We start from the raw sequence: 16,868 nt of genomic DNA, 5'->3' as shown, positions 1-16,868 counted from the left end.
CATGCTGATAATTAGGATAGGCCAAGTTTTCTTTGGCTTCCCTTATGTATAAAATATGTGTATGTATAAATACGTTATGCATGAAATGTGTATAAAAAGTATAGTAAATTATTTGGGGAGAGGAAGCATATTCAAACAAATTTCAGTCCATTAACACAATTGGTCCATTTTGTTGTAACTGTTACTACCTTTCTGTATCTAATTTATAAATTAGATCACATTGTGGGCATTTATGTATAGGAAAAAGCAGTATATACAGCAATTAGTAAGAACTGCGATTTTAGGCATCCACAGAAATTACACGGGCCATTGTATTAAAAACAAATGAACAAGTGGCTCTTTCTCTTCGTGCTAAATATGGGGCTGCCAATCACTGAATTGCCCGAAAGCAAGACTCTAATAAAGCTGCCTGTCTGTAAAGACTGTGACAGGCAAATATCTAGATCACTGACACGTTCAGGTATTACTGTCCAATACTGAATCCCTTTGTGAACAAACCAAAGTTACTGCTAATATCTTTATAAGCATACGTAAACTTACTAAACCTTGACTGGTGAGTGGCACACCTTGAGTGAGGTAGAAAAAGACTGTAAAAAAAAAAAATCATGGCCTCACTGATAACGTAACTATAGTATGAAGTGCATGATTACGGCTAGTCCCTTGATGAAGTGTGCAGCTATCCTGATGGCCTCTGTGTGCTGTGTACTGTTCTGGGGCACCGAAGCAACGACGATCCACCCAAGTCCTTGTCCTTATGGGGCTAGATTCTCTTGGCAGTCACTGGCAAAGTCTGAGTGTCCAATTGAACTGGTAGAGCTGCAGTAGCCTGAAGGTGAGTGCACGATAAGGAGGAAGTGCGGAGTTAGAGAATGGGGCTCTGTTTCAGATAAAGTGGTGGATGGCTCTGGAGAACACTGATAGAGCTGGGGCCTAGAGGGACTCAGAGATGTGGAGGGCACACACTAAGTGGAGGACAGAACAAGCACCCGCTCTCACCTCTGGAGACGGGAGGGCAGCAAGAACATGCTAGAGACTAGCAAAGTGGCCACTCTGCCTCCAGTGAAGGAGAAGAACCCAGGACCAGTTGGCCAGACAGCAGAGTGTGGGGGCTCGGGGCCATTAAAGAACTGAGTTAAGAACAATCAGAGGCCTTGTTGGATATAAGCAAAGAGAGACATGATCTTATCCTATTTAAAAACTCAACTCTAACCTGCTGCTGGTGGCTCGTGTCTGCAATTCTAGCTACTCAGAAGGTTGAGACAGGAGGATCGAAGCCAACCTGGGCAGAGAAGTCTGTGAGGCCCATCTCCATCTAACAACAACAACAACAAAGCTGCACGCGGTACAGCGCTAGCCTTGAGCAAGAAAAGCCAAGCAAAAGCACAAGGCCCCGAGTTCATGCCCCCGAGTCCAAGCCCCGTTACACAAAACAAACAGAAATCCTCCATTTTAGTTGCTCTAAGAAAGCAGACTTTGGGAAGTGGGATGAGAGGGAGGGGAGGCCGGGGGAAGGAGGGCACTTGACAGGTGGTCACGTGATCACCACAGCCACCGCATTAAAACAGGAAGCCACGGATACGGGTGACAGTGGTCTGGATAAGAAGTGGACAGAGAGGAAACCGGTGAGTGAAGGGACCAATGACTGGGCAGGAAGAAGCTGGGTGGAACAGGTTACTTACAAATCCCCGGCAGCCATGAGAGATGAAGGGAAATGCAAATGGCTATCCAGGAGTCCCTGGGATAAAGAACGAGTTGACTCCAATGATATGAGAGCTTTCGAGTGGAAAAAAAGTTGACTCAGATCCAGTTTAGTAAATTAATTTGGTAAATTAGTCATTTAGTCTTGCCATAGCATCCTCACTGATTAGAGGCCACTCACCACACCACACAGATAAAATCAGACTTCTGTGAAGAAATTATGTACTCCATGAGGTTATCTGGGCAAGTGCTCCTGAAATCAGCACGCATTAAAGCCCTGGTCCTTGGCACCCTGCGCGCCTTGGAGGCGGTGGGGCTTGGGGAGGGGCGCTTACAGGGATTCTTTATCATTGGAGGTGTGTCATCAGAAGGGGCTGGGGTCCTCAGTCTCGTCCTTCTCTTGCATCTACCCAGGATTGGTTTATCTCCATCACATGATCCTACCAGGACTGGCCTTGACAGACCCAAAGCAATGGACTGAACTTGCTAACCATGAGCCCAGCGTAACCTTTTGTCGTTGTAAGTAGGTTATCTCAGGTAGCTGTTGTAGAACTGACTAATATACTCCATTAGTGAACTTTGAAGAAAACAAAGATTTCTATCAGAACCTGTAAACCTTGCAAAGCTCTATAATACACGTCAGCAGTGTTTTGAAGATCCAATTTACTTAATGCTCACTCAAACCAAAGAATATCTACAAGATGGCAGAGTAAAATACTCTTGACCGGGTTGCCATCATAAAGAAATCAAGTAAGAATCTTGCATGGGTTTGCTTATTAATAATCTTTTAGGAAAACACTGTTTAAGATAATCCAAATTGAGCATGTATCTGTTTTATAGATTATTCAGCAGCTCTGAGATTTAGACATTGAGAAAACCCAGATCTGTAAAGCTTCGAACCTAGTAGGAGGCTGGCGACCACATACAACTGTACAAGCAAGAGCAAGTTAAATTCCTCTAACAGAGAGACGCAGTGGCTGGATCCAGCCAGACTCAGCTCCCTCCATTATTCTAGCATGTCATTATTCTAGCGTGTCCCCAAATAATATCTGCTTCAGGCCAGCCCAGGATTCCAAACGTAAGGAAAAGCTTAAATTGTTTGGACTGGAATAACTGACTCTCGTCTGCCAACATGACTTTCTTCCAGAAAGCTATCAACTCCACATTTTCCATCTTTCCTTCCTCCTTTTCCCAGTTCAACCCAAAGAACAACAGTGCAGAGCTGGATGAGAACCAGATCCTAACACGTGCACACTTCCCAACACCAGCGCATCTGCTCCCAGTGCAGAGAAAATGGTTCCACCCTAGTCAGACCATCCAAACCTGCAACCACCTGGTAGACTTCCCTGATTTTTTTTTTAATTTTGAAAATGTTTTACTAGAGCCGAGTACCAGTGGCTCAGACATGAGATCTGAGGAGTCCATGAAACACTTCTCTCCAAGTAAGTAGCAAGCTGGAAGCGGAGCTGTGGTTCAAGTCAGAAAGTTGCTAGCCTTGAGGGAAAAAGTTCAGGAACAGCTCCTAGGCCTTGAGTTCAAGCCCCAGGGCTGGCATACACATACACAAAAAAAAAATTGGTTACCCAAAGTTATCTGCCTCTGTTACTAGCCAAGAGAGAAAATCTTTGTGTCATGGAGACCAGCCCCGGAGATCAATGGCTTCTCAGCACTTCTCCTTCTCTTTTTCTTCTTGTGCCAGTCCTGGGGCTTGAATTCAGGGCCTCTGCCATTGTCTCTGAACGTTTTTTCTCAAGGCTAGTGCTCTACCACTTGACCTTTATGGGTAATTGGAGATAAGAGTAACAGGGACTTTCCTACTCTGACTGGCTTGAAACTGTGATCCTCCGACCTCAGACTCCTGACTATACTGTTTCCTTTTAAGTAACATTTCTGAAGTCCTTTAACGGTGTTTCAGTTTTCCCATGACACTGTCTTTCAGGATTTTCTCTTGGAATGATCTGCCATTCCTGTTCTCAACGATTCCTTACTCAAGTCTCTGAATTTAGTGACTTTTCCCACAGTACCAGAGATTAAAGGCAGAGTTTTTTTTTCTGGCTTGTTGCAAACATGTCGGGGTGTGTGTGTGTGTGTGTGTGTGTGTGTGTGTGTGTGTGTGTGTGTGTGTGTATTCTAAATCTTCAATTAAGATTTCTTTCACTTCATGTTTTATCCTTATACTAACTAGCCATTTTTGTCTTGTTCAAGAAAACAGCAGGATCAAGACTTATACTTTAGGCTTTAGGTTTTTAGGTAATTTGTTCAAATGTTTACCTTATTTCTTCCCAGTGGCTCCAGACAAATCATCTCTATTCTTATTTTTCAAAATCCCCAGAGTTAAAACACCAATAAGCATACCATCAAGCCCTCTGTCAAGCCTGATTTTGTGGTTTCTCCTTCAACTCATCTATAGTGACCTAAAGATGTATTTTATCTGGATTCTTAGAGATCTGTTAAATATTAAACATAATGAACTGAAATGCTGGGAAATTGGGTCATTCTAAATCTCCATCCATTAATCTGTCTGATATCATTTCTCTGTAATTTCTATAAATACTTCCTAAAGCTATCACTGACCAAAACTCTAGATCACCACTAGTACATTTTAGAAGCTAATGCAACCTACAGGCTCCTAGGCAAATTAGTACCTCTAATTGCGATTCTAGAACAGGGTAGACCACAGGCCATATTGAGCTTGCTGCTGACTTTTGTCAATAAAGTTTTATATGGGACATAACTATGCTTATTTGTTTCCATTCTGCCTAAGGCTACTTTCATTCTACCACAGCAGAGCTGAATAAGTGTAACAGAGACTATAAAAGCCTTCAAAGTCTGAAATATTTGCTAGTTCCTCTTTAGGGAAAATGTTAGCCAACCTCTGCTCAAGAGCTGTAAAACTAATGATATCTAAGGTAATGATCATAAGCCCTACCCTGTGTAGCTTTGGAATATCATTTTCCACAGGGTAAAAATTAAATGAAGCTAGATACAGCGGCCCACATCTATAATCCTAACTACTCAGGAGGTTGACATCAGTAGAATTACAGCTCAAGGACCCCAGGCAAAAACGTTGAAACCCTCATTTCAGCCATTAACTAGGCAGAGTAGAGCACACCTGTTAACCCAGATTTACAGGAAAAGTAAATGGCAGGATCAGGGTTCAGGCCTGCCTAGGCAAGAAGTGAGAGATTATCTGCAAAATAAAGCCAAAGGGGCTGGCAATATAGGCTTCAGGCCTTGAGTTTAAATCCCAGGACCACCACCACCAATAACAAAAATTAAATGAAAAAAATTACTGGCAAACAGGCCCCTCTCAGTGTGTGTGGTATTCAGCAGGTGGTTAATGTATGCCTCCCCCCTTTTTTTTTCTAGTTGCCAACCTCTTTGTGGTCCTTCAACTCATTGGCCAAATGTCTCCACTGTCTGCTGTCCAGCCAGCAGTTCTTCATGTACCTGAGGTTACTCTAACACCAGCTCTTCTGTGTTACTGTTGTTGTTATTATTATTATTATTATTATTGCTCCCTGTCTGTATCCCATCGGGGATGTGGGTTCTTCCTGGATAAGTACCACCTTTGCTTTACTTTTGTCTCTCCAAAGTCTGCCGCACAGCAGGATTTCAGCAAAGATTGCTTCAGAGAATAAGTACAGAAATAAATCAACACTTGCTTGAATTCTAAAACATGTTAGACAAACACTAATTAATAACACATTAGTAAAGCAGACAAGAATTTTCCACAGTGAGTCCACAAATCACGAGTGCTGTTTTTGTATGTCGCTGACTTAAGGTACCAACGTGCTACGTGTGATAGCAGTTTTATTGAGCAGAGAAAAGGCAGGTTCGCACTTCAGTTGTGAGGATTCTGAGTTCTTAGACCACAAAAAAGCCCGAGTTGAGTAACTCTTACTCATAATGCTTAGAGTTAGTTCACAGTTGAGATTATTTTTCCTTTTGAATTTTTAGGCATTTGCATAAACATAGTGAACACTCGGGGGAAGGCACTCAACTCGAAACGTGAAATTCATTGCTGTTGCATATTCACTTTCTACAGAGGGCCCAAGGGAATCTTACAGTTTTAGTATGCCAGCTTTTGATGGTGACCTGTCCTAGAAGCTCAGATAGGTGATTTTTTATTCTGGTCTCCAGCTAGTACTGATAAATTTTTCAATTTTAGAGTATCTGGGATTTTGGATTTTAGATTAAGGTTATCCAGCCTGTTCTAATGGCTTTGGTTTCAACCCAACATAAATTATAGTCAAGACTCCTCTATGACTGAAAATGTACAGTATGTTATTCTTTGTCGACAACAGAAGCCTGAATTCAACATTTCTAATAATAGTAAAATACTAGGTAGTGTAAAATAATTTATTGGAAAGGTGTTTGGGATTTTTGCTATGAGACTCAAAATGAATAAAAAATGAATACGTCAGCCACTAATCTAAGTTGTCAGGGTAAAAGAGCAAAGAACTATCAAGTAAATTAGCTTAGGAAATTCTCAGAATTAATTTTGACCAAGTACTTATATGCAACAAATTCCCCATATTATATTACACCAATAACAAGGAGGGTTTCACATTTCTAAAATAGAAACTAGTTTCCAATTCCATATTGGTTTACTATGATTTGCTGTAACAAATCGCTACACATTGGTTGGCTTAAAGCAAAACGTGTTTATTATTTTATACTTCCGGTAGTTAGAAGTCTAAAATGGGCCACACACTGGCTACTCAGCAGGCGGGAATCTCAGGACCACTGTTCTAACACAGCCCAGAAAGAAATGTCCATGAGACTCTGGTCTCCAATAAACCACCAAAAGCTGGAAGTGAAGAAATGGCTCAAACAGTAGAATGACACTAAGGGACAGCGTCCTGGCCCTGAGTTCAAGCCCCAGTACTGACGCCTTCGCAAAAGGAAGTCTGAAATGGGCCTCACTGGACTAACAGAAAAGGTGTTCATAAAGCCACCTTCTTCCTGGACCCCTTGGATCTATTTCTTTACCTTCTCCAGCTTCCATGGGCCTCTAGATTCCCAAGCATGGCTTTTCCTGGTCCTTGTAGGTCACCAGCACTATGGAGAGGAGTGCAGAGCATCACTCCATTCTCCTGTTTCCCTTCAACCTGCAGGAATCGGTGTTACACTGGTCCAACTTGGAGAACGCAGGATGCCTTTCCTTCTCTCTTTTTTTTTTTTTTTTTTTTTTTTGCCAGTCCTGGGGCTTGGACTCAGGGCCTGAGCACTGTCCCTAGCTTCTTTTTGCTCAAGGCTAGCACTCTGCCACTTGAGCCACAGCGCCACTTCTGGCCATTTTCTGTATATGTGGTGCTGAGGAATCAAACCCAGGGCCTCATGTATATGAGGCAGGCACTCTTGCCACTAGGCCATATCCCCAGCCCATGCCTTTCCTTCTTAAACGGAGCTGACTAGCACCCCTATTCCTGCTTTCCACACAACTGGCATATTCTAGGGTTTGCATTCGGAGGAAGACATCCTGGGGGCGGAGGGCTGATTCTCCACGTCACGCATACATCTGCATTAATCAAGCCAAGCAGCCCAGGTCACACATATGGAGCCAATGCAAAACGCAGAACACCTGGATCACAATCTCAGCTGGAGACTCTCCTAACTCTGCTTCCCACGTAACTGGGAATTACAGGCATACGCAGCTCACTTTGTGTGACTGTGCCAGAGAGCAAAGATTCACTTCTTTATTTTTTTCCTTGGGGGGGGGGGTCATGCATGTGTGCTCTACCACAAGAGCAAAGACTGTTTCACTTGCTCAACCCAGGCTCACGGCACCTGTGGGGTGTCCTCCGCAGGGTTACCTCCCTGAAGCCCTGAAGCCCCTGAAGCCGTCTTGGACCAGGATGGTACATGACATGTGTTTGTGAGGCTGTGCTCTGGGCAAGGCCAAGAGAGGGGACCACAAGAGCAAGGCAGAGGAGGTCATGCTGGCCCTAAGATACCACCTTAGCGAGCCAGAGCAGCTGGCTCTTGGAGCATAGAGCTGGGTTTGGGTTTGAGGGAATAACAGCCAGCTCTTCTGTCTTTGACAGCAGCCTCTGGCCACAGAGAGGGCGTTAGTTCAGCTGGCATCGGCTGAGGATGTAATGCCCATTTGGCCATATGGAGTAGATTTTCCAGCTCCCTGCTTGGACTGACACTCACTCATGACCCCGGGGCCTGGAAACGTCTACTGACAACTAGCCCCAGTCATGCAAGAGTTCCTCCCAGGTCACTGCAGCCCCTCTGTCTGCCTGATCAGAGATCACCCACCTCAGGAACATCTCAGAACAAAGTTGAATAAAGTATCTGGGGCATCTGAGTGTTTCATATGCGCCGTTTAATTGTGACCATGTTAAAATTTAAATCAGAAAAATGTAAAACTTTTATAATCTCTCTCTGTGTCTCTGTCTGTCTCTGTCTCTGTCTCTCTCTCTCTGTGTCTCTCTCTCATACACTGGGGTTTAAATTTAGGACCTTTGAGCCACAACCCAGCCCTTTTTTGCTGTTAGCTTTCTTTGTCCTTTCCTCCCCTCCCCTCCTCTCTCCTCTTCCCCGCTTCTCTTCCCTTCCCTTTCTCCCTTTCTGTAAGAGGGTTGAAATCAAGGTTTTATACTTGCTAGGCAGCTTTCTGCCACCGTGAGCCACAGCTACAGACCTTGAGGTAGACTTGACTATTTTCTTATTTACACTTCCCACCGTAGCTGGCGTGACAAGTGTGTGCACAGCACTGAGCTCATTGGTTGCAATGGGGGTTCCTTGAGCTTTTTCCTTGGGCTGGACCGGAACTGTGAGCCTCCTGGTTTCAGTTTCCCAAGTAGCTAGGATTATGGGTGTGCACCGACACACTCAGTGTTCAGACTGTTTTTCAGTACAGTCTGTCACACCTGTGCTTGGGGCTCAAATGGAGATTCTCCTGCCTCTCCTTCCCGTGTAACTGGGATCACAGGCATATACAACCTTGCAAGCAAAAACAGTTACAGGGCCGAAACCTATTCAACATCTCCCCACGTGCCTGGGGCAGGTGCTGAGGACGTTGGGACATTCTCCTCAGTGTGGCTGTCACCCTGGCCTGGGAGCTCAGATACCACAAGCATGGGTCATTGCGTTTCCACCCCTAGGTAAGGCTTCTGGACAGGAGGCACGGAACACACTGGACGGCTTCCCTTTCTCCCGCTCCTTTGTTTCTGTTAGGCATCAGGAACATCTCCAAGCCATAGAAAAATGGCTGTCAAGAGCCCCAGGCCTGGCCCCAGACGTTTGTGCTTGGACTCCTAGTAACAGCTGAGCTCGTTTCATCAGCTACTTAGCCTTCCAGCTCCATGGGGAAAGAGGCACAAGACCTTCCAGGAAATCCCGCGGTTCACACTGTCCAGCAAATGACATCAGACCCTCGTTCACATCGATGTTCCGCCCCCTCCATCGACCACATTTGACCCTCCACATTCAGCTCTGAGAGACTCAAATACTCAAACAAGAAGACACCCCAGAGAGTATCCTGCTCAGGTGCCCTCAGTCGGGGGCGAAGCCATGCTTGTACAAATCTGGGGAGTCTCCCTAAGGAAGTCATTTCCCCCCACATCCTGGGACAGATGCCCACAGCCAGGTGGGGACGGGTTACCCCATCTTTCGAACAAGGGGTCAAGGGTCTGCGAGTCCTGAGTCTGGAAATGAAGAACTCTGTGTTGAAGTCTAGAGCTTGATGGAAACGTATCCAGGGTTTGGAGATGTAGCATTTGTCCATAAAAGAAACAAGTCAATACTGCAGAGGCCTAAAGGGGTCTGGAGATGCTGGACTCCCACAGCCCTTCTTGTGCTTCGCCTCTGCTGTGGCTCTTCTGCATTCGAGCACAATCCAGGCGGAGAGGAAAGCTAGCTCCTCGCACTGATTTTCTTGTGGCAGCCCATATATAAAATAACCAACACTTGGGTTTGGAGCTGCTTGGGTTCACTGCTTTAATTTTTGTTGTTGTTGATGGTGTTGTTGTGCGGTACTGGGGCTTGAACTCAAGGCCTAGGCACTCTCTACAGCTTCCTTTGCTCAAGCTGGTGCTCTACCACTTGAGGCACAGCTCTACTGGCTTTCTTGTGGTTAGCTGCAGCTAAGTGTCATGGACTTTCCTACCCAAGTTGGCTTTGAACCGCCATCCTCATATCTCAGTCTCCTGAGTAGCTAGGATGACAGGTATGAGCCACTGGTGACCAGCTTTTCCTGTGTCCTTTTTCTTTTGGAGATATTAAGGTTTGAGCCCAGGGCCTCATTCTTACTAAGCAGATGCTCTTCTACCACTTGAGCCAATTATTTTTGTTTTAGTTACTTTTCTGGATAGTGCCTTGAGGTTTTGCCTGAAACTGACTATGCCTAAAGCTGACCATTATAGATATATGTGTCCCACTTTTTTTCATCTCTATTTCTGGAGCAGCTGAGATTATAGATATGCACTCCTATACTTAACCCCAAAGCTACTTTAAGCAACAGAAGGGTCTAACTTGCTCCCCTAACTTAAACATTATTAAATATATTGTGAAGTATAGAAGACATATCTTTATGAGACTAGAAGTAGCAGTTGATAAAGGCATGGAGGCCATGAGTTAAAACATGGGATTCTCCATTTACAAATTCTCTTCTCTTCTCTCCTCTACAGCAGATAGGATTCCTATTTTGCATACGTGTGTGCAGTACTGTGTTTGAAATCAGGGCCTTGTGCTTGCTAGGATGGAATCCACCTATTAAGCCATGCCTCCAGCCCTGTTTGTACTGAGTACTTTTGAGAATGAATCTATCTTTCCTGCCCATGCTCAAACCTGGATCCTTCTGTTCTCAGCCTCCTGATTAGCTAAGATTACAGATGTGAGCCACAAGTACCCCATTTTCTATTATCTATTAAATATTCTGTTAGCAAAAACATACCCCCCCCCCCAAAAAAAAGGCACTGACTTCAGGTTTGGAAGATCTAAAGAATGATACGAAAGCTAGCCACATTCTAAACACCAGTGTACTACATTTCAATGCTAAGGGCTGGGATCCAGTCCCATCTTTCCAGAAGAGATGAGCATCTACAGTACACAGCAAGGAGCATGTGAGTTCTCTCTGCCTTCCCCACCCTTGCTGTACACACACACAGGAGATCCAGGTAGCTTCATGGAGGAGGTACTTGAATGACAGTTAGTGCTCAAAAGGTATTCAGGTATTGGAGAGTGGGTTTCAGGCTACAAGTCCACAAAGGAGCCTGAGAAAGCAGGTTATTGTATTGCCTGGGACACAGGACCTAGAAAGCAGAACCAGGAACAGATGAGGATGGGAGCCAGCATCAGAAAGCCCCTGGATGCCATGCAGAGACTCTGGACTTTTGCCCTGGAGCCAGAGCCCAAGATTTGCAGTGCAAAGAATAAACCATGAGTTGAGATACATGAAAACATAGAGGATCATATGCATATATACACAAACATATTGACTAAAGTATGATATGAGGATATAAAGGAGGGAGAATTCCAATGGCACAACTCCTTTGAACAACTAACTTACAGTTCCACAAAACGAATAGCGGGGAGTAGAAACACGTTTCGAAACGTCAGGGTTGAGATCAAGAAGAGGCAAGGCAAATGAACAGAAAAACGAAGCAAATGAGGGAGCATGCAGTCATAATAGTCAATGCACAGATGTGAAAATAGAGCCGGCTAACTGGAAGGGAGGGGTGGGGCTGGTTTAAATGGGGGAGAATGATTTAAGGGGTGACCCTGATCAAGAAGCATTGTACTCACAAACCGACATGTCGAACCAACACCCCTCAGACAACTAGTTAAATCAAGTTAAAAAATTAATTTACTAGCAACAGAACAAAGAAAGATGACGGGTTCTGTGCATATTAAGAAGATCCAAGAAGAGCGACGGAAAGGAGGGAGGAGGGGGCGAGCAAGCATGGACTCGACCTTCCAGGCTGGCCCTCCTCGCGGCTGGCACAGAGACAGAGATGAAGCCCAGCACACTGGCAAGGCAGGGAAGCCACGAGCCGCCCACAGCTGGAGGCTCCACGGTCCTAAGGACGCTGCACTGGCGACTGGCGTAGCAGGGAAAGGAGCTGCAGGGTGAAGCTCGGGCGTTCGCAGGAGAGGCGGGCAGACAGGGTGACACAGAATGAGAGTTCATAAAGGCTTGACGGGGAGCGATGGAAGTCCCACAGACAAACCCCAGCAATGCCAAGGCACGACGTGGCTTCTAAAGCTGGTCTAGAGAAGAGACCCGGAAAGGAAGAGGAAGAAGAGGGGAAGGAACAGAAGTCCAAGATTTCATTCATCCTTCATTCATAATATCCTTCCAACTGTCACAAAAGTATTTATCAGCCAGCAAGAAGATATCCATTAGCCACCCTGTACCCCAAATTTTCTCCCCAGATATCCATGCTGTGTTTAGATTGTGCCAGGGTGCCTACCTCTCTCTCCTAAGGATTGCCTGGGAAAGGATGGACGCTTTCCCTTGGGGCCCCTATTCAAAGATATTATGAGATAATCGGAGCCAGTTGTCTCTTCATGAGCCAGGCTTCTTATCTGCTGCCAGTGACATTAGGCATTCTGCAATAAAACACTAGGTCCCCGGTCTCAGCCACAGAAGAGCAGGAAAGAGAAACCGTGGAGCCACTTCAGCCCTCTCAGAGGGACAGGCAATTCTTTCTCCAAGTGACTCACCATACAATGAAGTCGAGGCCTGCCCGGAAGAGGAAGGCTCAGTGACAACAGGAGCACACCCTTCCTGCTCTCCACCCTCCTTCATGACAGGCAGTCCAGCAGACCTCTTCCTGGGAGGGACTAAGGAGGTCTGCACAGCGCAGCCTGTCAAGGGGGGTCTGACACAGACACCAGCAACTGACTCCGTTTCTGCTTCCTGGCCTTGTAAGCAACCTGGAAAGAGCCTTTGAGACAATCACCGACAGTAACAATAGGATGTTCAAGAGGAGTCCACGTGGAAGTGTCTCCCCCCTAAGAAAGTGGCCTAGCAGAAAGCTAATGCCATGTTAGTCCAGTCACCCTGAGTGGTCCTCTCCCCAAGGAACTTGTGGTTTGGTCAGAGCAATGCCTTATTTAATTGATTAAGTAACTGTTTGCTGAGCACCTGCTCCTCTCCAAACACTGTCCTGGAACAGTGTATAGGAATACTATTCCTCAGGGAACTTAGGTTCAAGTGACAGAGTCCAACTGACATAAGGAGAAAGTCTGTTTCTTTACATTCCCTACCCTTGAATCAAGGTAGCTAGATGAGTACGAGTTCAAAGATGATTCCCTTAACTGTGCATCCAGCTGCTAAAGGAGAGAGGAAAAAAAGAGTTGATATTTTGAGGAACCGTGAGGAACCATGACTGTCTGTAGAAAGGAAAGACTGTGAACAGATGTTGTGCTTTGCAGCACATACAAGGTCCTAGGCTCGACCACAAGCACTGCCAAAACAGATCAAGCTTAGGTGTGAGGAAAGTGAGTCCCTAAAACTTGGTCACTCAATAACTGGTATCTTCGACATCGTCCCATTCTCTGAGCCCAGAACGGGCAGGGGGGGATACAGGCTTAGGAATGGGGGCTAAGAAGAAGACTTGTCTGGGGATGGAGCTATGGGGGACACAGCTTGGCTTCCTTCTGGGAAGAGGGAGGGGAGAGGAGAGACAAAGGGGAGGGGAGGAAAGGGAAGAAAGGAGGGAAGTGGAGGGCTGAGGAGAGGAGGTATCAGCTGTCAACTGCTTAGGCGGGAAACATCTTAATACTTAAATAGACCTAGCCAAAAAGGCTTTTTGAGAAGAACATGGTTATGTTGTTGTTGTTAAAAATATGCCACATAACTAAATCATAACAGTACCAAGTTAATTTTTGCAAGAGAAAACATCCAGTGCTCTCTCTCTCTGCCCTGTTTATTTGCTACTAGAGCAGGGTACACCCAAGTATAGCACCCAAGTACAGCAAACGCACTGTCAAAGCATCTGTAATTACCTTTTATGCTGTTCGTGGACACTCAAAGAGAATTCACCATCCCTTCTTGAGCTTCTTTCAGTTGAGAAAACAACCCGTGTCCAGTGCAGCTCGAATCTAGGGAGGAAAGCCAAGAGATTTGAAGAATCGCAGGCTGTCACGTGTAAGCTGAAATGTGCCCCTATGAGAGGTGGGAGGCCTTGACACGCGTGTCAGCACACCTCCCACTGGACCGGTCCCCCTCCTCGCCCTTTGACCCCCGGCAGTGGAGTGGGAAACTGATGCACAATGGCAAGAATGCACTAGTTTGGCAATTCGTTTTAATTTTTTGGGGGGGTGCAGAGAATTGAAACCCAATATGTACCCTATGGCCAATCCACCTCTAGCTCCTACTTGGTAATTTAAGTCAGGATTGAAGTTGCCCTGCTGCCCTCACTGAATTTGTTCTGTCTCTCTCTCTCTCTCTCTCTCTCTCTCTCTCTCTCTCTCTGTGTGTGTGTGTGTGTGTGTGTGTGTGTGTGTGTGTGTGTGTGTGTGTGTGTGTAGTAACATAGGGGATTGAACTCAGAGCCTGGATGCTATCCCATAGCTTTGTCACTCACATGAGCCATTCATGTACAGCATTTCTTTAATTAATTCACTTTTGCACCAGCACTGGGGGCTTAACACAGGGCGTCTGGCTTTTTCTTGCTCAAGGCTGGTGCTCTGCCACGCGAGCCAGGAGGCCTCCACTTCCTTGAATCTGTCTTCCCTTGAAACACCTTCAACCAACTATGGCATGTTCTACAGTCCATAGCTCCTCTCTTCCCCAGCCTCCTCCTCAGCCCTGTACCTAGCTACGATCAACCATCAAGGCACACAGCCACACAGTCACAGGGTCCACGTCAACATCTCCCAGTACAAAGAGGAACGTGCCAATCTTTCCTCCTTTATCTGAGCCACAGGGAGCAAATCGAATTACAGCAGATAGACCAACTATTCCGCCCTCCCTCAAGGGTATATTGAAAATTTCCAGGATCTTGAAGAAAAATGAATAGGGCTTCATTTTTTAATAATGTAGCAATGAGCTAATCCTGTCTGTGGATGCTTTACCGCTGAGAACCCATCTGCTGCTGGGGACTGTCTCCCTTCTAATGATGACTGATTGCTTTTTTCTCTGGTTGGCTGCTCCAACCAGAAGCCCGAGGTCTCAAACTTCCCAAGTGATTAAATGCTAGGGGGGAGTGTGGCAGAGCCCACCAAATGCTGTACGATGCCATTCAGAGCTCAGCCTGAGTTTCTAGCTTGTTCCGTGTCTCCTGGGCTCTCCTGATCTCAATTTGCCCAGCCTGGCAGCAACACAGGCTGTTTTTGTGATTTCCCTTTGCCCTCCCTCAGATTCATTTAGTGTTTGTTTCTTCCTGTTTACAGCAGCAACAAAAGGCCTTTCAGTCCTGAGATGTATCTGGAACTGTGATAGGTCTGAGAAGCTTTTCCAAATAAAAGAGGGGGAAAAAAATTCCACTTCTGAAGACGCCTATGGCCATGTGGTCAGAAACAATCCCCCAAACTCCTGAAAGTAGGCAAATACAGCCTAGTTCTGGTGGCTCACGCCTGTCACCCTAGCTACTCAGGAGGTTGAGATATGAGGATCGTGGTTGGAAGAGTCTGGGTAGAAAGCTTGTGAGACTCTTATTTCCATTTAACTACGAAAAAAAGCCAGAAGTGTAGTTATGGTTCATGTGATAGAGTGCCAACCTTGAGCAAAACAGCTAAGCAAGAGTGTGAAGCCTGAGGTTAAGACCTGCTGCCAGCATAGAAAATATATGCAGATGCTTGGTTGATCAGTTGTAGGATGAATTTTCATGTATTAAAATGCATCTACCCAATAAATAACCAGTCATTAGAAAGGAGAGATGTGGGGAAGTACACATATACAAACAGAATTAAAATAGTACTGAAATTTAAATTTAACAGAAGTTAAATGAGTACTGAAATGTTGTTTGCAACTTTTCCAAGAGCTTGATGGTAATTGTGTGAAGCTGTAGCAATAATGAAAGATAGATAGATAGACAAACAGACAGATAGAATGGTATAGTACAAAAAATGAAAGGAGCTGCCCAATGTCTGCTAAATTCTAGGATTCTATGAAAGTAGAGTGATGTTGCTCTTGATAGGTTTAAAATATCCAGCAATTTAAAATCACAGAATGTTGGCATATATAAAAACATATATGCCAAAAGAAATAAGTCACCTATCCATGATCGGATTATGTATTTACTTGTTAGAACTGAGACTAGAATAGGGGTCTCCCCGCTCATGTACCTCTTTTTTAGTAACACTCCGCTACAGAGGCAGACAAAGATAAGAATTCATTATCTGAATCTCTATAGTGATGATAATTGTCCAGAAAAATCACAGCTTCAAAAATCCTCAGATATTTCCTAATAACCAGCCACAATAATAATTGAGCATCAACCAGAAATTTTATCATCAAACATCTTCATTCTCATACAAGGTCTTGCATCTGTTGCAAAGGGAAACTGAATAATCTTGCCTTAAAACACAGAGTTGCGGGATGTTTATAAACTGTTAGAAATGTCTCAAATGGATAAAGTAATTGTAGGTAGTGAATACACAGTTTGATTAGGAAGCAGTCAATAAGTGAAGAGTGGGTGGCAGAGATTTTAAGAATGATCTTAAAGCCAGGTACTGTTACTCATACCTGTAATCCTAGCTACTCAGGAGCCTGAGATTGGAGGATCAACATTTGAACCCAGTCTGGGCAGATTGAAAAAAAAATATGAAAGAATCTAAAATGCTCCAAAGAAAAATGACCAGTATTTTGAAAGTTTTTACTAGCATTGGTCATCTTTATGATGTAACTGAAATGCCAACTATACCACAAGAGGTACTACAATGTAATGGCTGGATTTATAATGAAAAGAAACCACAGGAGTTCATATTGATCTGTTTTCAGTCAAATGGGTCCTCAGGCCAATCTATTTTTAAAAATAGCTGTGAATTCACCGTAAGGATGGAAACTTTGTCCAAGAAACGTTCTTTTCAAAATAATACTTGAGATTTACACTGTTTAGTTTGTCAAATATGAGCGAAAACAACTTACCTTCATAACTTTCAGATTACATTTACATGTGAATTCTCCACGTAAGTGGATTGGTTTAGATAGCCTTTGTCTGATTCTAATTATCCTCAGATAAGAAGGAATTTTTTGAAGTATTAAG

The 16,868-nt window shown here is 44.7% G+C and overlaps 1 protein-coding gene across 2 annotated transcripts in view; it reads right to left on the bottom strand.

The window, feature by feature from the left end:
* Positions 1 to 16,868, bottom strand: part of Svil (supervillin) — a 193,972-nt gene that overhangs the window by 148,193 nt on the left and 28,911 nt on the right. For both annotated transcript variants that reach the window (XM_048367915.1, XM_048367916.1), the window contains exon 2: positions 13,666 to 13,761. The gene's annotated coding sequence lies outside the window, so the exon portion shown is untranslated. The remainder of the gene's footprint in view (positions 1 to 13,665; positions 13,762 to 16,868) is intronic.

This window comes from Perognathus longimembris, chromosome 18 (genome assembly GCF_023159225.1).
Source record: "Perognathus longimembris pacificus isolate PPM17 chromosome 18, ASM2315922v1, whole genome shotgun sequence".
Lineage (NCBI taxonomy): Eukaryota > Metazoa > Chordata > Mammalia > Rodentia > Heteromyidae > Perognathus > Perognathus longimembris.
This window is presented reverse-complemented; position numbering and strand designations above follow the sequence as displayed.